The 21,439-nt window shown below is 43.3% G+C and overlaps 1 protein-coding gene across 2 annotated transcripts in view; it reads left to right on the forward strand.

Annotated features, from left to right (window-relative positions):
• The window catches only part of MTSS1 (MTSS I-BAR domain containing 1), a 260,477-nt gene that overhangs the window by 12,352 nt on the left and 226,686 nt on the right, over positions 1-21,439 (forward strand). Inside the window, exon 1 of one of the 2 annotated variants that reach the window (XM_079902291.1) lies at positions 21,059-21,200. The exons of the other annotated variant lie outside the window; for it this stretch is intronic. The gene's annotated coding sequence lies outside the window, so the exon portion shown is untranslated. Of the gene's footprint in view, positions 1-21,058; positions 21,201-21,439 lie in introns of those variants that run through there. 2 annotated transcript variants of the gene reach the window in all.

The raw sequence follows: 21,439 nt of genomic DNA on the forward strand, positions 1-21,439 counted from the left end.
GTTAGCAGGATCCAAAGGCTGAGGCAAGAGCCAGGGTTCCGAGCAGCCAGCCAAGGCCTGCGGTGGGCCGGGATCTGCATCTCCCCAGAGCCAGGTGCCCCCCGAGGCAGCACAGAGCCGCAAAGGTGCCAGCTGAGTGGAGAGTCCCAGAAGGAAAGCCAGGCTTCGGACACAGGCCAGACTGAACACCCACCAAACATGGAGGACAGAAGAGGCCACAGAAGGGTCAGGGACAGAGCCCAGCGTTAGTTTGGAATTGGGCAGCCTTGGGCTCAGAGCCAGAGCAGAGCAGTCGGCAGGAGGCACGGAAGAAATCTGCTAGAAGGCAGAGAGGTGCCCTGGGGTACTTGTTAAAACACAGATTATCAAGCCCCAGGCTCAGAGAGACTCTGTACAGCATTCAGATCCAGGTCTAGAAATCTGCATTTTTAACAACCCCCCAGATTATTCTGACACAGATGGTTCTCGGGCTCCATTCTGAGAAACCAGTGGGGTCCATTTTTGCCTAAGAGTCAAGGGTGTGGCCTCTTGATAGTTGTGCCTGCTGGGTGTGGGTGGCCCCAGGCACCCCAGGGTTGGCAGTAACCAGTAGGAAGTCAAAGACAAGCAAAACCAACCATAGGCCCCTCCACACCCTGCCAGGGGCAAAGGGCAGCAGTGGTCACTGGGTGGGAGTGGAAGAGCGGGCAACCAGGCAGGTGCAAGGTAGCAGGATCCTGTGTGAGCTGAGGCTGCAAGCCTGGGACATACATCATTGTCCCATCAGACGTTGCTATCAAAACACAAATTCAAAGACAAAAGTATTAAGAATTCAAGACCACTACTGCAGAGCATTAAGCCCCAAGCATGGGACCTCCTACTGAGTACAGGGCCCTGATGCTGGAACTCAGAAAACTCGGATGGAGGGCATTCAACATCCCTAAGTGAATCATTATTTTCCTAATTCAGTAATACCACAAAAGTCAATACGGGAGCACCTGGGACGGCGTTTTACCCTTAACTGGTGCTCAAAACTATTCAAACACTGGGATTTGGGAAGTTCAGATGACTGAAAATAAGCCTAGATAGAGAGAATCAATGTAAAATTCACATGAAATGAAACAGCCCAGATCAGGGTTTCTCAGCCTCAGCACTAGTGACATTTGGGTAGTTCTCAGTCGTGGTGGCCGTTCTGTGCATTGTTCAGCCGCATCACCGGTCTCTGTCGGTTCAATGCCAGCAGCACACCCCTCCCCCACCTTTATGACAACCGAAGCTGTCTCCAGGTGTTGCCAAGTATCCCCCCGGGGGGGCAGAATTGCCCCGGCTGTAAAACCACTGTTCTAAAATTTGGCACTTTGGGGGTTATTTTATGTTTGATGAGTAAATTATAGATTGTACTCCCACACTGAAGAGTTAAATTTGATGGGCTATTTATATGGCATTAAAAAATTTTTAACCTGAAAGTTGTCCATGCCTAAACTGTGCCTTCTTTAGCATCCTGCATCAGCTGTTGATAGTAAGTAGAGAGAGGGTATCTTTTTGAGGAGGAAGTGTGGAGTACCTTTCAAAATACTCAACAAAGACTCACTGATGGGACCGTCATATAATGAGCACTTGATTACCAAGGTTTGGAGGCAAGCAGATGTGTTGATATCCAGAAAAAAAAAGAACAGATTATGCAAAAAATCATTTCTATTTGGCTTAGGGAAGCATGCTGTGCTTTTGTGTTGGTTTGTTTTTGCTGTGGATCAATCTAGCTGGGTTTTGTTTAGGCCGATATTGAAATGAAAGAGGAAACCATCTGGGCCGGTCAGAATCTGGAATTCAGAAGGAATACAGGAGGTCAACAATTTGGATTTGACCAAAGAAACGTTAGTGAACTTAAGTCTCTCCTCTCCTACTTTTTGAAGACTTCTTGGTGATCACTCTTGGAATGAGAGATTAATAGAGTTGACTCCGTGATGGACACTGTTGGTGCCCCACCCAGAACCCCCATGTCCCTTGGACCAGCGGACTGTCTGTGCCTATCCCTCACCGCTGTAGGTGAACTGATCACACCTGTGACTTTCCTCACAGCACTGCCCTCGGGTAATGGGCGGGCATCATTGGGGCACAAGGGTACAGTTCCTTTGGCTGGAGCTGGGACAAATTATGAGGTGTAATTTATGCTCGAGTTCCCCCAGGGGATATGGGTGAGGCTGGGACGTTAGCTGAAATCACACCCTTTCCTACCTTCTTCCTCTTTCCTGTCCTGCTTCCTCCACTCCTTTTCTCGTTTCTCCTGGGAGGTCTTCTTTGATGAATTAGTTACGCGCAAATCTCCCGCTCAGGGTCTGCTTCTGAGAAAAACTGACCTAAGGTATGTTCCTTTTACCCACAAGACCATGAGGGAAATGTGACCTGTGCAGGCCCACCCAGATGGGTCTGGGCCACACAACAAAACCAAGATGTGCTTTGATTGCAGGGCACCAATAAGACCTTACGGTTTTGAAATATCTCCCCACTTTTCAGGTACTGTCAGTGTAGGGCCAGAGCCAGAGAAGGGGCCTGAGCCAGACCCAAAGGCACTGCCCAAAGAAGGATGCTGGGGTCAAACTGAAGAATCAGATTACATGAAGTTCAGTCTGAAGCTCATGATGAGGGCAGAAGACAAGCTTGAGCCAGTAAAACCGTGCCACTCAGATTGGGACTTGAACCCACGGTCTTTTAACTGAGACCACACACCTGGTCTCAGGACTTAATGAAGCTCAGGTTCTTGATGTCTCATCACAGAAAGAATTCGGTGAAAGACAAAGTGATGGGTAAGAAGTGGATTTATTTAGAGAGAAACACACTCCACAGACAGAGTGTGGGCCATGTCAGAAGGCAAGAGCGGCCCTAGGGTATGGGGTTGTCCGTTTTTATAGGGGTGGATAATTGCATAGGCTAATGAGTATTCCAGCTATTTGGGGAAAGGGGTGGGGATTTCCAGGAATTGGGCCACTGCCCACTTTTTGACCTTTATGGTCGGCCTTGGAACTGTCATGGCACCTGTGGGTGTGTCATTTAGCATACTGATGTGTTACAATGAGGGTATACTGAGGCTCAAGGTCCAGTGGAAGTCTGACATCTTGGACCTGTTTGGTTCTAATCAGTTTATGTCGTGTCCTCAAGCTATGTCGTTCTTTAGAAGGTTATGCCCTGCCCTCTTCCCTCCTGTTTCACAGGAAGCCAAGGAAACTGAGGAGGCTGGTTCCCTCAACCAGAGGGAATTTAATGCAGGGAGGTGGTTATACAGGTGTTACAGGACTGAAAGAGTGAACAGAGATGTTGAGGCAACCCAGGGGAAAAAAGTGGCAGGAAGCAATTGCCAACCTTAGGACTAGGGAGCAAAGGGAAGAGGTGAATTTCCCAGAACCTAGATGCATGGAGCTACTGCTGGAACATCTGAAGAGGCACTGCAGGCTGGTTCTGGGGATGGGAGCCGTCTACTGCTACAGTGGAGTCGGGGCTCTGCAGAGCTGGTGCTCAGTCCTCTGAGAGGGGGGCACCCGCCAGGTGCAAAGATTGGCAAGAAGAAGAGAACACAGGAAGTGAGTTCCTTCTCCATCCCTTCTGCCTTCCAGTTTCCTTCTAGTGCCTCTTATTAGCAGAACCTAGCAAAAAGACAGTGGGCAAGGGCACCTGGGAAATGTAGTTAGCAGAGTGCCAGCCCCAGCAGCTTAGAGCAAAATGTAGGACAGTTGTGGAGCTGAGAGACAGTAGGTAAATTACTAGAACTTTTCAGTCATGTTTACTCATAACTCTATACTTCTGACACACAGTGCTAATTATCATCTTAATTGTATTTTGTGTGCGTGATTGTTTAGTATGTGTCGCCTACCACTAGACCATATAAGCTCATTGAGGGCAAAGCCACGTTTATTTGGTTCACAACCGCATTCCCTACACATACAAACACATCTATAACACGGCTCAATACGTTGTTTACAGAAATAAATGAATGAAAGAAGAGTTTCTGAGCTCAGGTTTTCTAGACGTAGAACCTAACATGGGGATTCTTTTGCATGAGACTTGTAAAGGAAGGACCTTCAGAAGAATGGGAGTGAGAGAAGCAGGAGAGGCCAGAGAAAGAGCTGAGTAAGGATGTGGACTCAGTCAGCCTAGCCTCAGCCTGATCCCACAGGGGGCTCTGGGGCATGAACTGATCCACAAACTTGGCGCCTCTTTGAGACCCTGTGTCAGTCATTGACTACAAGTGGCTGGGAGGGTGGGGGACTGGAGGAGGGTAACCTCCAGGGGAAGATGGTTTCTGACGGCTGAGGGCGATTCTGCAGAGAAGGGGGCAGCTGTGAGCATTAGCAGCCAACACTCACAACAACAGAGAGATGTGGCTGCACCCGCCCTGCGAAGGGAATCAGGGCAGTGCCTCCACCACAAACGGTGACTGTGTACTAAGTGGGGAATTGGAAGAGGAGAATTCCAAAATAGGATATTTTTTCCCACTAGACAGGTCTGTGAACTCATATTTTTTGTTTTGTTTTGTTTTGTTTTTTTGTGGTACGCGGGCCTCTTACTGCTGTGGCCTCTCCCGTTGCAGAGCACAGGCTCCGGACGCGCAGGCCCAACAGCCATGGCTCATGCACCCAGCCGCTCCGCAGCATGTGGGATCGTCCCGGACCGGGGCACGAACCCATGTCCCCTGCATCGGCAGGCGGACTCTCAACCACTGTGCCACCAGGGAAGCCCAAACTCAGGTTTTTTTATAAGAAACCTGCCAAGGAAGGAATGGATTTCTTTCCTCCTGTTGGGATTTTATTCATACGTAACAAAGGCTGAGAAATGAATAGTCCGTGTCTCTAGGCAGTGGAAGTCTGGGTCTCGGCTTCTCTTCTCAAGCCTGAAGCACCTCAGCACCCCGGGGGACCCCGAACAGCTGATTCCTACCCCCAGGCTCTCTCCTCTCTGGAAGAAAGGTGGGCTTCTCACTCCTTCCCTCGCTGGCCCACAGGTGCCCCTCTCAGTAGTGGCCTGGCAGCCTCCACCAAAGAATGTCACTCTGGCCTGGGGCCCAGCCTCAGACAAAAACCCTTTTGGAGCTGGGCCTGCATCCTCTGGCTGACAGGACCCTGCCCGCCTCCCCGCTGCCAACTAGGGAGGGCAGCTAAATACGTCCCCCTCGAATTGATGGTTTACACAGAGCTAGGCCACTTCCCTGTTCAGGAAGTAAAATGAGTCCGAGCCCTTGATATCCTGTCCTTGGCTCCAGGACAGATAGCTGACTGTCCTCACACAGAGGAGGGAAGGAAGATGAGACAGCCCCACTGTTGGAGACCAGAGGCAGGGAGGCCTGCAGACACGTGTGTATGGGGGGCGGGCAGGAGGGAGCGCAATGCCCCAAACAAACAAAACCCTGAGCCCCAACCAAAGCTTTACACCCAGGCTTGACTCTGCCCAGGGCTGCGAATTGGTCCGACCTGAGTTTGAATTCCTGGCTCTGTTATTTACTAACAGTACAACCCCCAGCAAGTCATTCCCTGAACCTCAGTTTTCACAACTTCTAAATGGGGAAATAAAAGGATGACCAGATAGATAAAAATCATATGAGTTTTCTGATCATAAAAAGAAATACATGGAGAGAATTTAGAAAATGAAAAGATGTAAGGAAAATAAAATTTAAATGGTTAAAATTATGCTAATAATTGTATAATTTTAGTATATCCCTTTCCAGTCTTTTTTGCATTCATGCACATAAGTGTGAATGTTGGAAGTCACAAGTATGAAGCCCCTCAGAGTCTTTTGTTTGACTTCATGTTCAGTGTGTACATACATACGTACATAAGGAGAATGAGACTTACCTTGTAATTTCTTGTTTTGAAGATTAAATAAGATAATATAAGGTCCTAGTATAATGCCTACCACTTTCTTGGCAAGCCCACCTTCTAATGTCACACTATCACATTGTACATCTAAAGCCTCTTGTTGGGGTCCAGCATTTAACCTATTTGGAATCTTCCAAATGTACCCATATACCTTCCTTAACCAAGACCACTTGTGCTGCTCATTCTTACCCTTCTACCTCAGGCCAAGTCTCAATCTCTTTCAGATTCTAACTATTCCTTTTAAAGATTTTCCTGGTTGTTTCTGGGAGGCCATCAGCTATGGTCTCATCTGGACCAAGAACAATACATCCCACCCATTGCCCATCAGATGTAGTCATGGAAAATACTGGCATGCTGTTGGAGGAGCTGTTTTTTTATCGCAGACTTATCTAGAATGGGAGACCTGTCATTACGGGAATTTGCTGGTACATTGTCTGCCAGACCACTGTGCCCTTTGTGGCCCCCAACCCTGCTTGCTTCCTCCTCTAGGAAATGAGAGAAATTAGAAGTGGACATGGCCATAAAGATCAACCCTGTCATCTTATGGATAAAAAGATGGAATTCTAAAGGCAGCAAGAGAAAGAGAGTCATATACAAGGAATCCCCCATTAAGGCTATCAACTGATTTTTCTGCAGAAACTTTGCAGCCAGCAGGGAGTGTCATGATATATTCAAAGTGCTGAAATGGAAAAACCTGCAACCTAGGATACTCTATGCAGCAAATTATCATTTAGAATTGAAGGAGAGATAAAGAACTTCTCAGACAGGCAATATCTAAAAGAGTTCATCAATACTAAACCTACCCTAAAAGAAATAGTAAAGGGTCTTCTCTAAGTGGAAGAGAAAAGGCTATAACAAGAAGCAAGAATCTATAGGAAAGGAAAAATCCCACTAAAAAAAGGCAGATGCATAGTAAGGATTGAGGATCAACCACTTAAATAAGCTAGTACAAAGATTAAAAGATGAAAAAATTATAAAAGCAACTATAACTACAATAAACAGTGAAGAGATAAACATGAAGATGTAAAATATGGCATCAAAAACATAAAATGTTGGGAGGGGAATAAAAAATGTAGATCTTTTAGAATGTGAACTTAAATGACTACCAGTTTAAAACAAGTAGCTATAGTTATAGGTCAACATATATGAACCCCATGGGAACCACAAATCAAAAACCTACAATAGATACACAAAACCTAGAAAGAAAGGAACACAGGCATACCACTAAAGAAGATTATCAAACCACAAAGGAAGAAACAAAAAGAGGAATGAATGGAGAACTACAAAAACAACCAGAAAACAAGTATAATAAAATGGCAATCAGTACACACCTATTGATAACTACTTTAAACGTCAATGGACTAAATGCTCTGATCAAAAGACATAGGCTGGCTGATTGGATAAAACAACAAGACCCATCTATATGCTGCTTACAAGAGACTCATTTCAGAGCTAAAGACACACACAGACTGAAAGTGAGGGGATAGAAGAAGATATTTCAAGCAAATGGAAACGACAAGAAAATGGGGGGTAGCAATATACATATCAGAGAAAATAAACTTTAAAACAAAGTTTATAACATAAGGCAAAGAAAGTCATTGTATAATGATAAAGGAATCAATAAAGAAGAGGATATCATAGTAGTTAATATTAACAGATGTAAAAGGAGTAATTGACAATAATACAATAATAGTAGGAGACTTTAACACCCCACTTACATCAATGGACAGATCATCCAGACATAAATCAATAAGGAAAGAGTGGTCTTTTTTTTTTTAATTTATTTATTCATTTTTGGTTGCGTTGGGTCTTCGCTGCTGCACGCGGGCTTTCTCTAGTTGCGGCGAGGGGGGGGCTACTCTTCGTTGCGGTGTGTAGGCTTCTCATTGTGGTGGCTTCTCTTGTTGTGAAGCAAGGGCTCTAGGCACGTGGGCTTCAGAAGTTGTGGCACGTGGGCTCAGTAGTTGTGGCGCACAGGATTAGTTGCTCCGCGGAATGTGGGATCTTCCCAGACCAGGGCTCAAACCCATGTTCCCTGCATTGGCAGATGGATTCTTAACCGCTGCACCACCAGGGAAGTCAGGCAACCGTGGTCTTAAATGATACAGTAGACCAGTTGGAATTAATAGATATCTACAGGACATTCCATCAAAAAACAACAGAATACACACTCTTTTCAAGTGCACATGGAACATTTTCCAGGATAGATCACATGCTAGGCCACAAAACAAGCCTTGACAAATTTAAGAGGATAGGGGGAGGACCTTCAAGATGGCGGAGAAGTAAGATGTGGATATCACCTTCCTCCCCACAAATACAACAAAAATACATCTACATGTGGAACAACTCCTACAGAACACCTACTGAACGCTGGCAGAAGACCTCAGATTTCCCAAAAGGCAGAGAAACTCCCCACATACCTGGGTGGGGCAAAAGAAAAAAGGAAAAACAGAGACAAAAGAATAGGGGCAGAACCTGCAACTCTGGGAGGGAGCTGTGAAGGAGGAAAAGTTTCCACACACTAGGAAGCCCCTTCACTGGCAGAGATGGGGGTGGGCAGGGGGGAAGTTTCAGAGCCACGGAGGAGAGCGCAGCAACAGGGGTGCAGAGGGCAAAGCGGAGAGATTCCCACACAGAGGATCAGTGCTGACCAGCACTCACCAGCCTGAGAGGCTTGTCTGCTCACCCGCTGGGGTGGGTGGGGGCTGGGAGCTGAGGCTCAGGCTTCGGAGGTCAGATCCCAGGGAGAGGACTGGGGTTGGCTGCGCGAACACAGCCCGAAGGGGGCTAGTGCGCCACAGCTAACTGGGAGGGAGTTCAGGAAGAAGGCTGGAACTGTCTAAGAGTCAAGAGACCATTGTTTCGGGGTGCACGAGGAGAGGGGATTCAGAGCACCGCCTAAATGAGCTCCAGAGATGGGAGTGAGCTGCAGCTATCAGCGTGGATTCCAGAGTCAGGCATGAAACGCTAACACTGCTGCTGCAGCCAACAAGAATCCTGTGTGCAAGCCCAGGTCACTATCCACACCTCCCCTCCGGGGAGCCTGTGCAGCCTGCCACTGCCAGGGTCCCATGATCCAGGGACAACTTCCTTGGGAGAACACATGGCACACCTTAGGCTGTTGCAATGCCATGTTGGCCTCTGCTGCCACAGGCTCGCCCCACATTCCATACCCCTCCCTCCCCCCGGACTGAGTGAGCCACAGCCCCCTAATCAGCTGCTCCTTTAACCCCCTCCTGTTTGGGTGAAGAACAGACACCAGAGGGCGACCTACATGCAGAGGCTGGGCCAGACCCAAAGCTGAACCCCAGGAGCTGTGCAAACAAAGAAGAGAAAGGGAAATTTCTCCATGAGCCTCAGAAGCAGCAGATTAAATCTCCACAATCAACTTGATGTACCCTGCATCTGTAGAATATCTAAATAGACAACGAATCATCCCAAAACTGAGGTGGTGGACTTTGGGAGCAACTCTGGACTTGGGGTTTGCTTTCTGCCTCTAATTTGTTTCTAGTTATATATTTGTGTTTTAAAAAATATTTTATTTATTTATTTGGCTGCATTGGGTCTTTGTTGCTGTGCGTGGGCTTTCTCTAGTTGTGGTGAGTGGGGGCTACTCTTGGTTGTGGTGCACAGGCTTCTCATTGTGGTGGCTTTTCCTGTTGCATAGCACAGGCTCTAGGTGCGTGGGGTTCAGTAGTTGTGGCTCTTAGGCTCAGTAGTTGTGGCTCATGGGCTCCAGAGCGGAGGCTCAGTAGTTGTGGTGCACAGGCTTAGTTGCTCCGCAGCATGTGGGATCCTCCAGACCAGGGCTCGAACCCATGTCCCCTGCATTGGCAGGTGGATTCTTAATGACTGTGCCACCAGGGAAGTCTCCCTAGTTATATGTTTATCTTACTTTAGTATTTAGAGCTTATTATCATTGGTAGGTTTGTTTATTGATTTGGTTGCTTGCTTCCTTTTTCTTTATGTATACATTTTTTTTCTGTTTTTGTGAGTGTGTATGTGTATGCTTCTTTGTGTGATTTTGTCTGTATAGGTTTGCTTTTACCATTTCTCCTAGGGTTCTGTCTGTCCATTTTGTTTTAGTATAGTTTTTAGCACTTGTTATCATTGGTAGATTTCTTTATTGGTTAGCTTCCTCTCTTCTTATTTTTTTAATAATTTTGAAATTTTAATAACCTTATTTATTTTACTTATTTTTTCTTTCTTTCTTTTGTTTTTTTCTTTTCTCCCTTTTCTTCTGAGCTGTGTGGCTGAGAGGGTATTGGTGCTCCAGCCGGGTGTCAGGCCTGAGCCTCTGAGGTGGGAGAGCCAGTTCAGGACATTGGTCCACCAGAGACCTCCTGGCCACTCATAGCATCAATCTGCGAGACATCTCCCAGAGATCTCCATCTCAATGCTAAGACCCAACTCCACTCAATGATCAGCAAGCTCCAATACTGGACAGCCCATGCCGAACAACTAGCAAGACAGGAACACAACCCCACCCATTAGCAGAGAGGCTGCCTAAAATCATAATAAGTTCACAGACACCCCAAAACACACCACTGGACATGGTCCTGCCCACCAGAAAGGCAAGATCCAGCCTCATCCACCAGAACACAGTCACCAGTCCCCTCCACCAGGAAGCCTACACAACCCACTAAACCAATCTTACCCACTGGGGGCAGACACCAAAAACAATGGGAACTATGAACCTGCAGCCTGTGAAAAGGAGACCCCAAACACAGTAAGTTAAGCAAAATGAGAAGACATAGAAATACACAGCAGATGAAGCAGCAAGGTGAAAACCCACCAAACCAAACAAATGAAGAGAAAATAGGCAGTCTACCTGAAAAGGAGTTCAGAGTAATGACAGTAAAGATATCCAAAACCTTGGAAGTAGAATGGAGAAAATACAAGAAACGTTTAACAAGGGCCAAGATGAACTAAAGAGCAAACAAACAGTGATGAACAACACAATAAGTGAAATTAAAAATTCTCTAGAAGGAATCAATAGCAGAATAACAGGCAGAAGAACGGATAAGTGACCTGGAAGATAAAATAGTGGAAATAACTACTGCGGAGCAGAATAAAGAAAAAAGAATGAAAAGAACTGAGGACAGTCTCAAAGACCTCTGGGACAACAGTAAACTCACCAACATTTGAATTATAGGGGTCCCAGAAGAAGAAGAGAAAAAGAAAGAGACTGAGAAAATATTTGAAGGGATTACAGTTGAAAACTTCCCTAATATGGGAAAGGAAATAGTCAATCAAGTCCAGGAAGTGCAGAGAGTCCCATACAGGATAAATCCAAGGAGAAACATGCCAAGACACATATTAATCAAACTATCAAAAATTAAGTACAAAGAAAAAATATTAAAAGCAGCAATGGAAAAGCAACAAATAAAATACAAGGGAAACCCCATAAGGTTAACAGCTGATCTTTCAACAGAAACTCTGCAAGCCAGAAGGGAGTGGGAGGACATATTTACAGTGATAAAAGGGAAAAACCTACAACCAAGGTTACTCTAGCCAGCAAGGATCTCATTCAGATTCGATGGAGAAATTAAAACCTTTACAGACAAGCAAAAGCTAAGAGAATTCAGCACCAGCAAACCAGCTTTACAACAAATGCTAAAGGAACTTCTGTATGCAGGAAACACAAGAGAAGGAAAAGACCTACAAAAACAGACCCAAAACAATTAAGAAAATGGTAATAGGAACATACATATCGATAATTACCTTAAATGTAAATGTATTGAATGCTCCAACCAAAAGACATAGACTGGCTGAATGGATACAAAAACAAGACCCATATATATGCTGTCTATAAGAGACCCACTTCAGACCTAGGGACACATACAGACTGAAAGTGAGGGGATGGAAAAAGATAATCCATGCAAATGGAAATCAAAAGAAAGCTGTAGTAGCAACTGTTATATCAGACAAAATAGATTTTAAAATAAAAACAATTACAAGAGACAAAGAAGGACCCTATATAATGATCAAGGTATCAATCCAAGAAGAAGATATAACAATTGTAAATATTTATGCACCCAACATAGGAGCAACTCAATACATAAGGAAAATGCTAACAGTCATAAAAGGGGAAATCGACAGTAACACAATAATAATAGGGGACTTTAACACCCCACTTTCACCAATGGACATATCAACCAAAATGAAAATAAATAAGGAAACACAAGCTTTAAATGACACACTAAACAAGATGGACTTAATGGATATTTATAGGACATTCCATCCAAAAGCAACAAAATACACTTTCTTCTCAAGTGCTCATGGAACATTCTCCAGGATAGATCATATCTTGGGTCACAAATCAAGCCTTGATAAACTGAAGAAAATTGAAATCATATCAAGTATCTTTTCTGGCCACAATGCTATAAGACTAGATATCAATTATAGGAAAAAACTGTAAAAAATACAAACACATGGAGGCTAAACAATACACTACTAAACAGCCAAGAGATCACTGAAGAAATCAAAGAGGAAATCAAAAGTTACTTAGAAACAAATGACAATGAAAACACGACGACCCAAAAGCTATGGGACGCAGCAAAAGCAGTTCTAAGAGAGAAGCTTATAGCAATACAATCCTACCTCAAGCAACAAGAAAAATCTCAAATGAACAACCTAACCTTACACCTAAAGCACTTAGAGAAAGAAGAACAAACAAACCCCAAAGTTAGCAGAAGGAAAGAAATGATAAATATCAGATCAGAAATAAATGAAAAAGAAATGAAGGAAATGTTAGCAAAGATCAATAAAACTAAAAGCTTGTTCTTTGAGAAGATAAACAAAATTGATAAGCCATTACCCAGACTCATCAAGAAAAAAAGGGAGAAGACTCAAATCAATAGAATTAGAAGTGAAAAAGAAGAAGTAATAACTGACACTGCAGAAATACTTTTTAGCCACAGCAATCAGAGAAGAAAAAGAAATAAAAGGAATACAAATTGAACAAGAAGAAATAAAGCTGTCACTGTTTGAAGATGACATGATACTATACATAGAGAATCCTAAAGATGCTACCAGAAAACTACTAGAGCTAATCAATGAATTTGGTAAAGCTGCAGGATACAAAATTAATGCACAGAAATCTCTTGCATTCCTATACACTAATGATGAAAAATCTGGAACACTCCCATTTACCATTGCAACAAAAAGAATAAAATACATAGGAATAAACCTACCAAAGGAGACAAAATACCTGTATGCACAAAACTATAAGACACTGATGAAAGAAATTCAAGATGATACAAACTGATGGAGAGATATACCATGTTCTTGGATTGGAAGAATCAACATTGTGAAAATGACTCTACTACCCAAAGCAATCTACAGATTCAGTGTAATCCCTATCAAACTACCAATGGCATTTTTCACAGAACTAGAACAAAAACTTTCACAATTTGTACGGAAACACAAAAGACCTCGAATAGCCAAAGCAATCTTGAGAAAGAAAAATGGATCTGGAGGAATCAGGCTCCCTGACTTCAGATATATTACAAAGCTACAGTAATCAAGACAGTATGGTACTGGGACAAAAATAGAAATATAGATCAATGGAACAGGATAGAAAGCCCAGAGATAAACCCACACACATATGGTCACCTTATCTTTAATAAAGGAGGCAAGAATATACAATGGAGAAAAGACAGCCTTTTCAATAAGTGGTGCTGGGAAAACTGGACAGCTTCATGTAAAAGAATGAAATAAGAACACTTCTTAACACCATATACAAAAATAAACTCAAAATGGATTAAAGACCTAAATGTAAGGCCAAACACTATAAAACTCCTAGAGGAAAACGTAGGCCGCACACTCTATGACATAAATCACAGCAAGACGCTTTTTGACCCACCTCCTACAGAAATGGAAATAAAAACAAAAATAAATAAATGCGACCTAATGAAACTTAAAAGCTTTTCCACAGCAAAGGAAACCATAAACAAGAGGAAAAGACAACCCTCAGAATGGCAGAAAATGTTTGCAAATGAAGCAACTGACAAAGGATTAATCTGCAAAATATACAAGCAGCTCCTGCAACTCAATATCAAAAAAACAAACAACCGAATCCAAAAATGGGCAGAAGACCTAAATTGACGTGTCTCCAGTGAAGATATACAGATTGCAATCAAACACATGAAAGGATGCTCAACATCACTAATCATTAGAGAAATGCAAATCAAAACTACAATGAGGTATCACCTCACACCGGTCAGAATGGCCATCATCAAAATCTACAAAGAATAAATGCCAGAGAGGGTGTGGAGAAAAGGGAACCCTCTTGAACTGTTGGTGGGAACGTAAATTGATACAGCCACTATGGAAAACAGTATAGAGGTTCCTTAAAAAACTAAAAATAGAACTACCATATGACACACGAATCCCACTACTGGGCATATACCCTGAGAAAACTTTAATTCAAAAAGAGACATGTACCACAATATTCATTGCAGCACTATTTACAATTACCAGGACATGGAAGCAACCTAAGTATCCATGACAGATGAATGGATAAAGAAGATGTGGCACATATATACAGTGGAATATTACTCAGCCATAAAAAGAAATAAAACAATTATTTGTAGTGAGGTGGATGGACCTAGAGTCTGTCATACAGAGTGAAGTCAGTCAGAAAGAGAAAACCACATACCGTATGCTAACATATATATATGAAATCTAAAAAAAAAAAAAAAAAATTGTTCTGAAGAACCTAGGGGCAGGACAGGAATAAAGACGCAGATGTAGGGAATGGACTTGAGGACATAGGGAGCGGGAAAGGTAAGCTGGGATGAAGTGAGAGTGGCATGGACGTATATACACTACCAAATGTAAAATAGATAGCTAGTGGGAAGCAGCGCATAGCACAGGGAGATCAGCTCGGTGCTCTGTGACCACCTAGAGGGGTGGGATAGGGTAGGTGGGAGGGAGATGCAAGAGGGAGGGGATATGGAGATATATGTATACAGATAGCTGACTGACTTTGTTATATGGCAGAAATTAACACACCATTGTAAAACAATTATACTCCAATAAAGATGTTAAAAAAGAAAAATTTAAGAGGATATAAATTATATTAAGCATTTTTTCCAATCAACAGTATGAAACTAGAAATCAAAAAGAAAAATGGGAAAAGAACAAACATGTGGAGACTAAACAACATGCTACTAAAAAACTAAGGGGTCAGTAAAGAAATCAAAGAGGAAATCAGAAAATACCTCAAGCAAATGAAAATGGAAACATAATACTCCAAAATCTATGGGATGCAGCAAAAGTAGTTTATAGCAATGCAGGCCTTCCTCAAGAAAGAAGAAAAATCTCAAGTAAACAACCTAACCTACCATCTAAAGGAATTTTAAAAAGAAGAACAAGCAAAGCCCAAAGTCAGCAGAAGGAAGGAAATAATAAAGATCACAGAGGAAATAAATAAAATAGAGATAAAAAACAATAGAAAAGATTGATGAAACCAAGAGTAGTTTTTTGAAAAGATAAACAAAATTGATAAACCTTTAGGCAGGCTCACCAAGAAGGAAAGAGAGAGGACCCAAATTAAAAAAAAAAAAGAAATGAAAGAGGAGGGTTTCCCTGGCGGCACAGTGGTTAAGAATCCACCTGCCAATGCAGGGGACATGGGTTTGAGCCCTGGTCCAGGAAGATCCCACATGCCACAGAGCAACTAAGCCACAACTACTGAGCCCGCATGCCACAACTATTGAAGCCCGTGCCTAGAGCCCATGCTCCGCAACAAGAGAAGCCACCACAATGAGAAGCCCGCATACTGCAACAAAGAGTAGCCCCTGCTCACCGCAACTAGAGAAAGCCCGCGCACAGCAATGAAGACTCAGTGCAGCCCAAAATAAATAAATTTATAAAAAAAAAGAAAAAAATGAAAGGAGAAAAGACAACCTATACCATAGGGATACAAAAAATCATAAGAGAATACTACCAACAGTTATATGCCAAGAAACTGGACAACCTAGAAGAAATGGACAAATTTCTAGAAACATACAACCTGCCAAGACTGACTCAAGAAGAAACAGACAATTTGAACAGACCAATCGCTGGTAGTGAAATTGAATTTGTAAGGAAGACTTGAATTTAAATCCCTACTCTGCTACTTCCTGGCTGTGGGAACATGAGCAAGACAACTTTTCTGAGCCTCTATTTCCTCTTTTTGTAAAATGGGAATCATCACTGATCCTCTGTCATGGGACAGTGGTGAAGAGCAAACAAGATTATGTCTGCAAAGCATCAAGCCCGGAGGAAACACCTGGATCAAAAAACTGATGTTGCTCTGACAATGCTGATGGTGAACGTGAGGGTAAAGACCACTCAGAGGGTGAAATGGAGGAGACAGATGCCTCTGTCACAACCACCAATGCCTGGGAACCCTCCCCATAGCTGGGCCTGGGAGGGGAAATCAGATGAACAGACTTCAGCCCTTCAAATCCATTTGCCAATTCCTGGTTCTAATGGGTGTTGGCAAAACCCTTCAATTTTGTTTCCCTGGGAAATGCTATTGAAATTCTGCCTGGTAGAACTCCCCATTCGATTGCACGAAAGACCTCCTCCGAGAAGGTTGATCCTAAAACCAGCATCTCTGGTAAACACGGCCCTGTTGTGTGAGATGCTAACAATTACTGCAGCTCTTTGTTCTGTGTCTTTTGGCTGACTTTCAGTTCATGAGAAAGTGTCTGTATTGAAACCAATTTGAATTGATTTTGCAAGTAAAATTTCAGGGGACAATGTGCCAGGTGCGTCAGAGAGCTGGAGTCTGGTGGATTCTCTGTCATGCGCTCATAATAACCCCAACTCACATTTGTTTGATGAGCCACAGCTTCCAAAGCTCTAAATTTTCACATTCCATCTGTGCAATAACCCTGTGGGATTAATATTGTTCTCCCCATTTTGCAGTTTTCCCATTTAATAGATGAAACAATAAGAGTTCAAGTGAAGTATCCAGGCTATATACGGAGCACCTGGCTGGTCTAGGACTTGGGCACAGGATTTTATTTACAAGCACTATTTCAACAATTTAGTGAGTATCTACTATGTCAGGTGTGTTGTACTAAGCACTGGAAATACAGAGGTGAATAAGGCATAGCGAGCTGTCTGGGTAGGAGCAGAGACAGCCATGACCACCACAGTGTGATTTACATTATAATATACACACATGTAAGAGGTTAGTCACTCCTCCTCACCACAAGTCTCTCTTCAACACATTCTTAACAGGCTTCCATTCCCTTGAGACACTGTTCCTACTCCCACCCCAACCGAGAAAACCAGAAAACCTTGCTCTTATTAAGGTACCAACAACCTCAGGTTGCCAAATTCAAGGGTCAGTTCTTCATTCTCATTGAACTCCAATTCTCAAAACAATTAACAGAGTTGGCTATTCTATTTCTGTAACACTTTCTTCTTGGGCTTTCATAGAACCAAACACTCTGAGTTTTTCCTTTGCAGAAAGCCAAACTCCTCAGTCTCCTTTACTGAGATTTTGCTTTTCCTTTGATCAGTTTGGGCTCAGTCTGGGGCTCCCTTCTCCTGCCCATCCAACTGTCTCCCTAGGCTCTTTTCTGGTCCCATGGCTGCAAATACTATCCATGTGCTGACAATTCCCAAGTCCTTATCTCTAGTCCCAATCTCTCCCCCCTCCCCACCCCGGAGTCTAGACTCATGTATCCATTTAGCTTGTTGATATCCCCACTTGGATGCGTAATAGTCATCTGAAAGTTCATCATAAAGTTAGCAGGCTTAAAACAAAACTGATTTTCTTCCCTGAACTTGTTCCTCTATGCTTGCCCATCAGTTAGTGGCCCCATCATTCACCCAGTAACTCAGATCATAAATAGTCATGCTTGATTCCTCTATGTCCTCATAAACCACACCCAGTCTATCAACAAGTCCTGGTGGTGCAGCCTCCAAATTATGTCTGGAATCCAAACACCCTTCTCCATCTCTACCGCTATCACCCTGGTTCCAACCATTGGGATCTCTCTGAGACCAATGAAATAGCCTCCCAGCTTCTGCCTCTGTTATTCCCCTTAACAACTCATGGAGCAGCCAGATGGATATCTTAAAAGCTGTAAATTAACTCATATCATTTTCTGCTTAAAATGCTCCCCCGCCTTACCATTCGCTTTACAATGAAATCCAAACTCCTTAGCATAGCCTACCAGGCTTTTCATGATCTCATTCACCCCTTCCTCTCTGATCTCATCATCTACAACCCTCACCCTGACTCTGTCACTACCCTCTAGTCAAACTGCCCCAGGGCCTTGGCACTTACTCCTCCCTCTGCTTGAAATAATTTCCGTCACATCTTTTCAGGAGTGAATTCTTATCGTTCTTTCGAGTTTCAACTCCCCTTCTTCAGCATTGCCTTCCTCCAGTTGCCATTTATTTTACTTCCTTTGAAGGATTTAAAAAAAAATAATTATTGGAGTATAGTTGCTTTACAATGTTGTATTAGTTTCTACTGTACAGCAAAGTGAATCAGTTATACATATACATATATCCCCTCTTTTTTAGATTTCATTCCCATTTAGGTCACCACAGAGCACTGAGTAGAGTTCCCTGTGCTATACAGTAGGTCCTTTTTTTTTTAAAATTTTTATTGGAGTATAGTTGCTTTACAATGTTGTATTAATTTCTACTGTATCCTTTGAAGGATTTATTACCATCTGCAATCATGTTGTTTGTCTGTCTTATCCCCAGTAGAATGTGAGCTCTATGCATGTCTGAATGCTGTGAGTAGAGCTCCACATCTATGGTCTGGCACCCATGGTCCCTGCATTTATAGGGAAGACAAACAACACAACATTATACAAATTTAGAAACTTGTTAATCACCGGGAAGGAAAAAAAACTGGGTTCTAAATGGAGCTCAGAGGGCATATTTTGTAATGAGTGATGGGGAGGGCCTTTCTGAGGAGGGGTGATTAAAATGAGGCCTTCAGCATGAGAATGAGCATCTGTGAAAAGAGTCCGAGGGAGAAGCATTTGGGGCAGAGGGATCAGAACACCCTAGGGGTTATAGAGATAGGAGGGAGGTGAGGAAAAGAGAGATGCACAGATTTCTTTCTGTCTTTCTTTTTAAAAAAAATTAAAATGGGGTTAATAGAGTTTTATAACTTCATTTTTTTTTTATTTTTATTTATTTACTAATTTTGGCTGCGCCAGGTCTTAGTTGCGGCATGCGGGATATTTGTTGCTGCGTGCAGGATCTTTTTTTTTTAAATAAAGTTATTTATTTTTATTTATTTATCTTTGGCTGCACTGGGTCTTTGTTACTGTGCGTGGTCTTTCTCTAGTTGCAGCGAGTGGGGGCTACTCTTTGTTGCGGTGCGCCGGCTTTTCACTGCGGTGGCTTCCCTTGTTGCGGAGCATGGGCTCTAGGTGCGCAGGCTTCAGTAGTTGTGGCTCATGGTCTCTAGATCGCAGGCTCAGTAGTTATGGCACACAGGCTTAGCTGCTCTGCAGCATGTGGGATCTTCCTGGACTAGGGCTCGAATCTGTGTCCCCTGCAATGGCAGGCAGTCTTAACCACTGCACCACCAGGGAAGCCCTGCGTGTGGGATCTTCATCGCAGCATGCGGGATCTTTAGTTGCAGCATGTGAACTCTTAGTTGCGGCATGCATGTGGTATCTAGTTGCCTGACAGGGATCAAATCCGGACCCCCTGCATTGGGAACGTGAAGTCTTAGCCACTGGACCACCGGGGAAGTCCCTATAACTTCATTTTAACTTAATATATGAAAAGCATCTTTTCATGTCAACCATTTCCCGTTTTTGTTTTGTTTTGTTTGCTCTGATGAACAATGTTGCGCTAAATATTTTATTCTAAAATATATCCACATAGACTAGAATGGTTAAAAATAAAGCGAGAATACCACGTGTTGGCGATCGTAGAGAGCAACCAGAACACTCATACACTGCTGATGAAAGTGTAAATCGATACAACTACTTTGAAAGGCTTGGGCAGAACCTACTACAGCTGAGCATACACTTTCCCTGTGATTCAGTACTTCTGCTCCTGGGTGGATAGTCAGCAGAGGTATGTACGTATATCTAACGAAAGACATGTACGAGAATATTAACAACAGCACTGTGTATAGTAGCAAAAAACAAAACAGAAACAACCCGGATATCCACCAGCAGTAAACTGTGGAACAGCCACATAATGGAATCTTTACAGCCATCAGAACTGAACAAGCTATGGCTACCCACGACATGGATGAATCTCACAAATGTAATGTTGAGTGAAAGACACCAGACACAAAAAGGTAGACTCTACATTATTTCACATGTATTGGGTTGCCAGAAGGTTTGTTTGGGTTTTCCATATGTTGCAGAAAAACCTGAACAAACGTTTTGGCCAAGCCAATATTAACTTCAAAAATAGGCAAACTGGGGCTTCCCTGGTGGCGCAGTGGTTAAGAATCCACCTGCCAGTGCAGGGGACATGGGTTTGAGCCCTGGTCCGGGAAGATCCCACATGCCGCGGAGCAACTAAGCCCGTGCGCCACAACTACTGAGCCTGTGCTCTAGAGCCCGCGAGCCACAACTACTGAGCCCATGTGCCACGACTACTGAAGTCCGCGCACCTAGAGCCTGTGCTTCACAACAAGAAAAGCCCGTGCACTGCAACGAAGAGTATCCCCTGCTCACCACAACCAGAGAAAGCCCATGTGCAGCAACAAAGACCCAATGCAGCCAAAAATAAATTAATTAAATAAATTAAAATATATATATATAAATATTTTTTTTTAAAATAGGCAAACTGTATCTGTGGTGTTGGAGGTAAGGAACAAAGGAGGGGACGAGAGGGGGACTTCTGCAGAGGGTCACGTGCTGCTTCCTGGCCTAGGTGCTGATTAGATGGGTGTGTCACTTTGTGACAATTCATGGAGCTGAACACATGATTTCTGCACTTCCCTGTATTATATTATACTTCATTAAGGAGTTTTAAAATATTCATGATTATTTTATCAGGAAAATTCCCAAGTATGAATTTTCTCTGTTAAGGCCATTTATAAGTTTTTGGCAGTTGGCACTACCGTGGGTTGGGTTGAATTGTGTCCTGCCAAAATGTTGAAGTCCTAATCCTGGCTACGTGTAATATGGTCTTTATTTGGAAATAGGGTCTTTACAGGTGTAACCAAGTTAAACGAGGTCATACTGGATAAGGGTGGGCCCTAAATCCAACGACTACAAAACAGGGAACGCCAAGGATTGCCGGCAACCATTAGATGCTGTGAGAAAAGCATGGAACAGATTCTCGTTCAGAGCCCCCAGAAAGAACCCACCCCACCAGTGCCTTGACTTCTGACTTCTTGCCTCCTGAACTGTGAGACGATACATTTTTGTTGTTTTAAGTCTCTCGGCTTGTGGTAACGTGTTAGGGCAACCCTAGGAAACTAATATAAGTACGAAATTCTAAGCAGGATTACTTTTTGATCCCTACTCAGCCTCTTGGTAGAAGGCAGAAAATGTTCCCAAGAGGTGGTTATAAAGTAATCATTTTGATAACCCTCTTGTTGACCAAGCCCAGGTCATCTCCCTGACCTTACAATGGAAATGATTGAA

The sequence above is a fragment of the Stenella coeruleoalba genome (genome assembly GCF_951394435.1).
Source record: "Stenella coeruleoalba genome assembly, chromosome: 17".
NCBI lineage: Eukaryota > Metazoa > Chordata > Mammalia > Artiodactyla > Delphinidae > Stenella > Stenella coeruleoalba.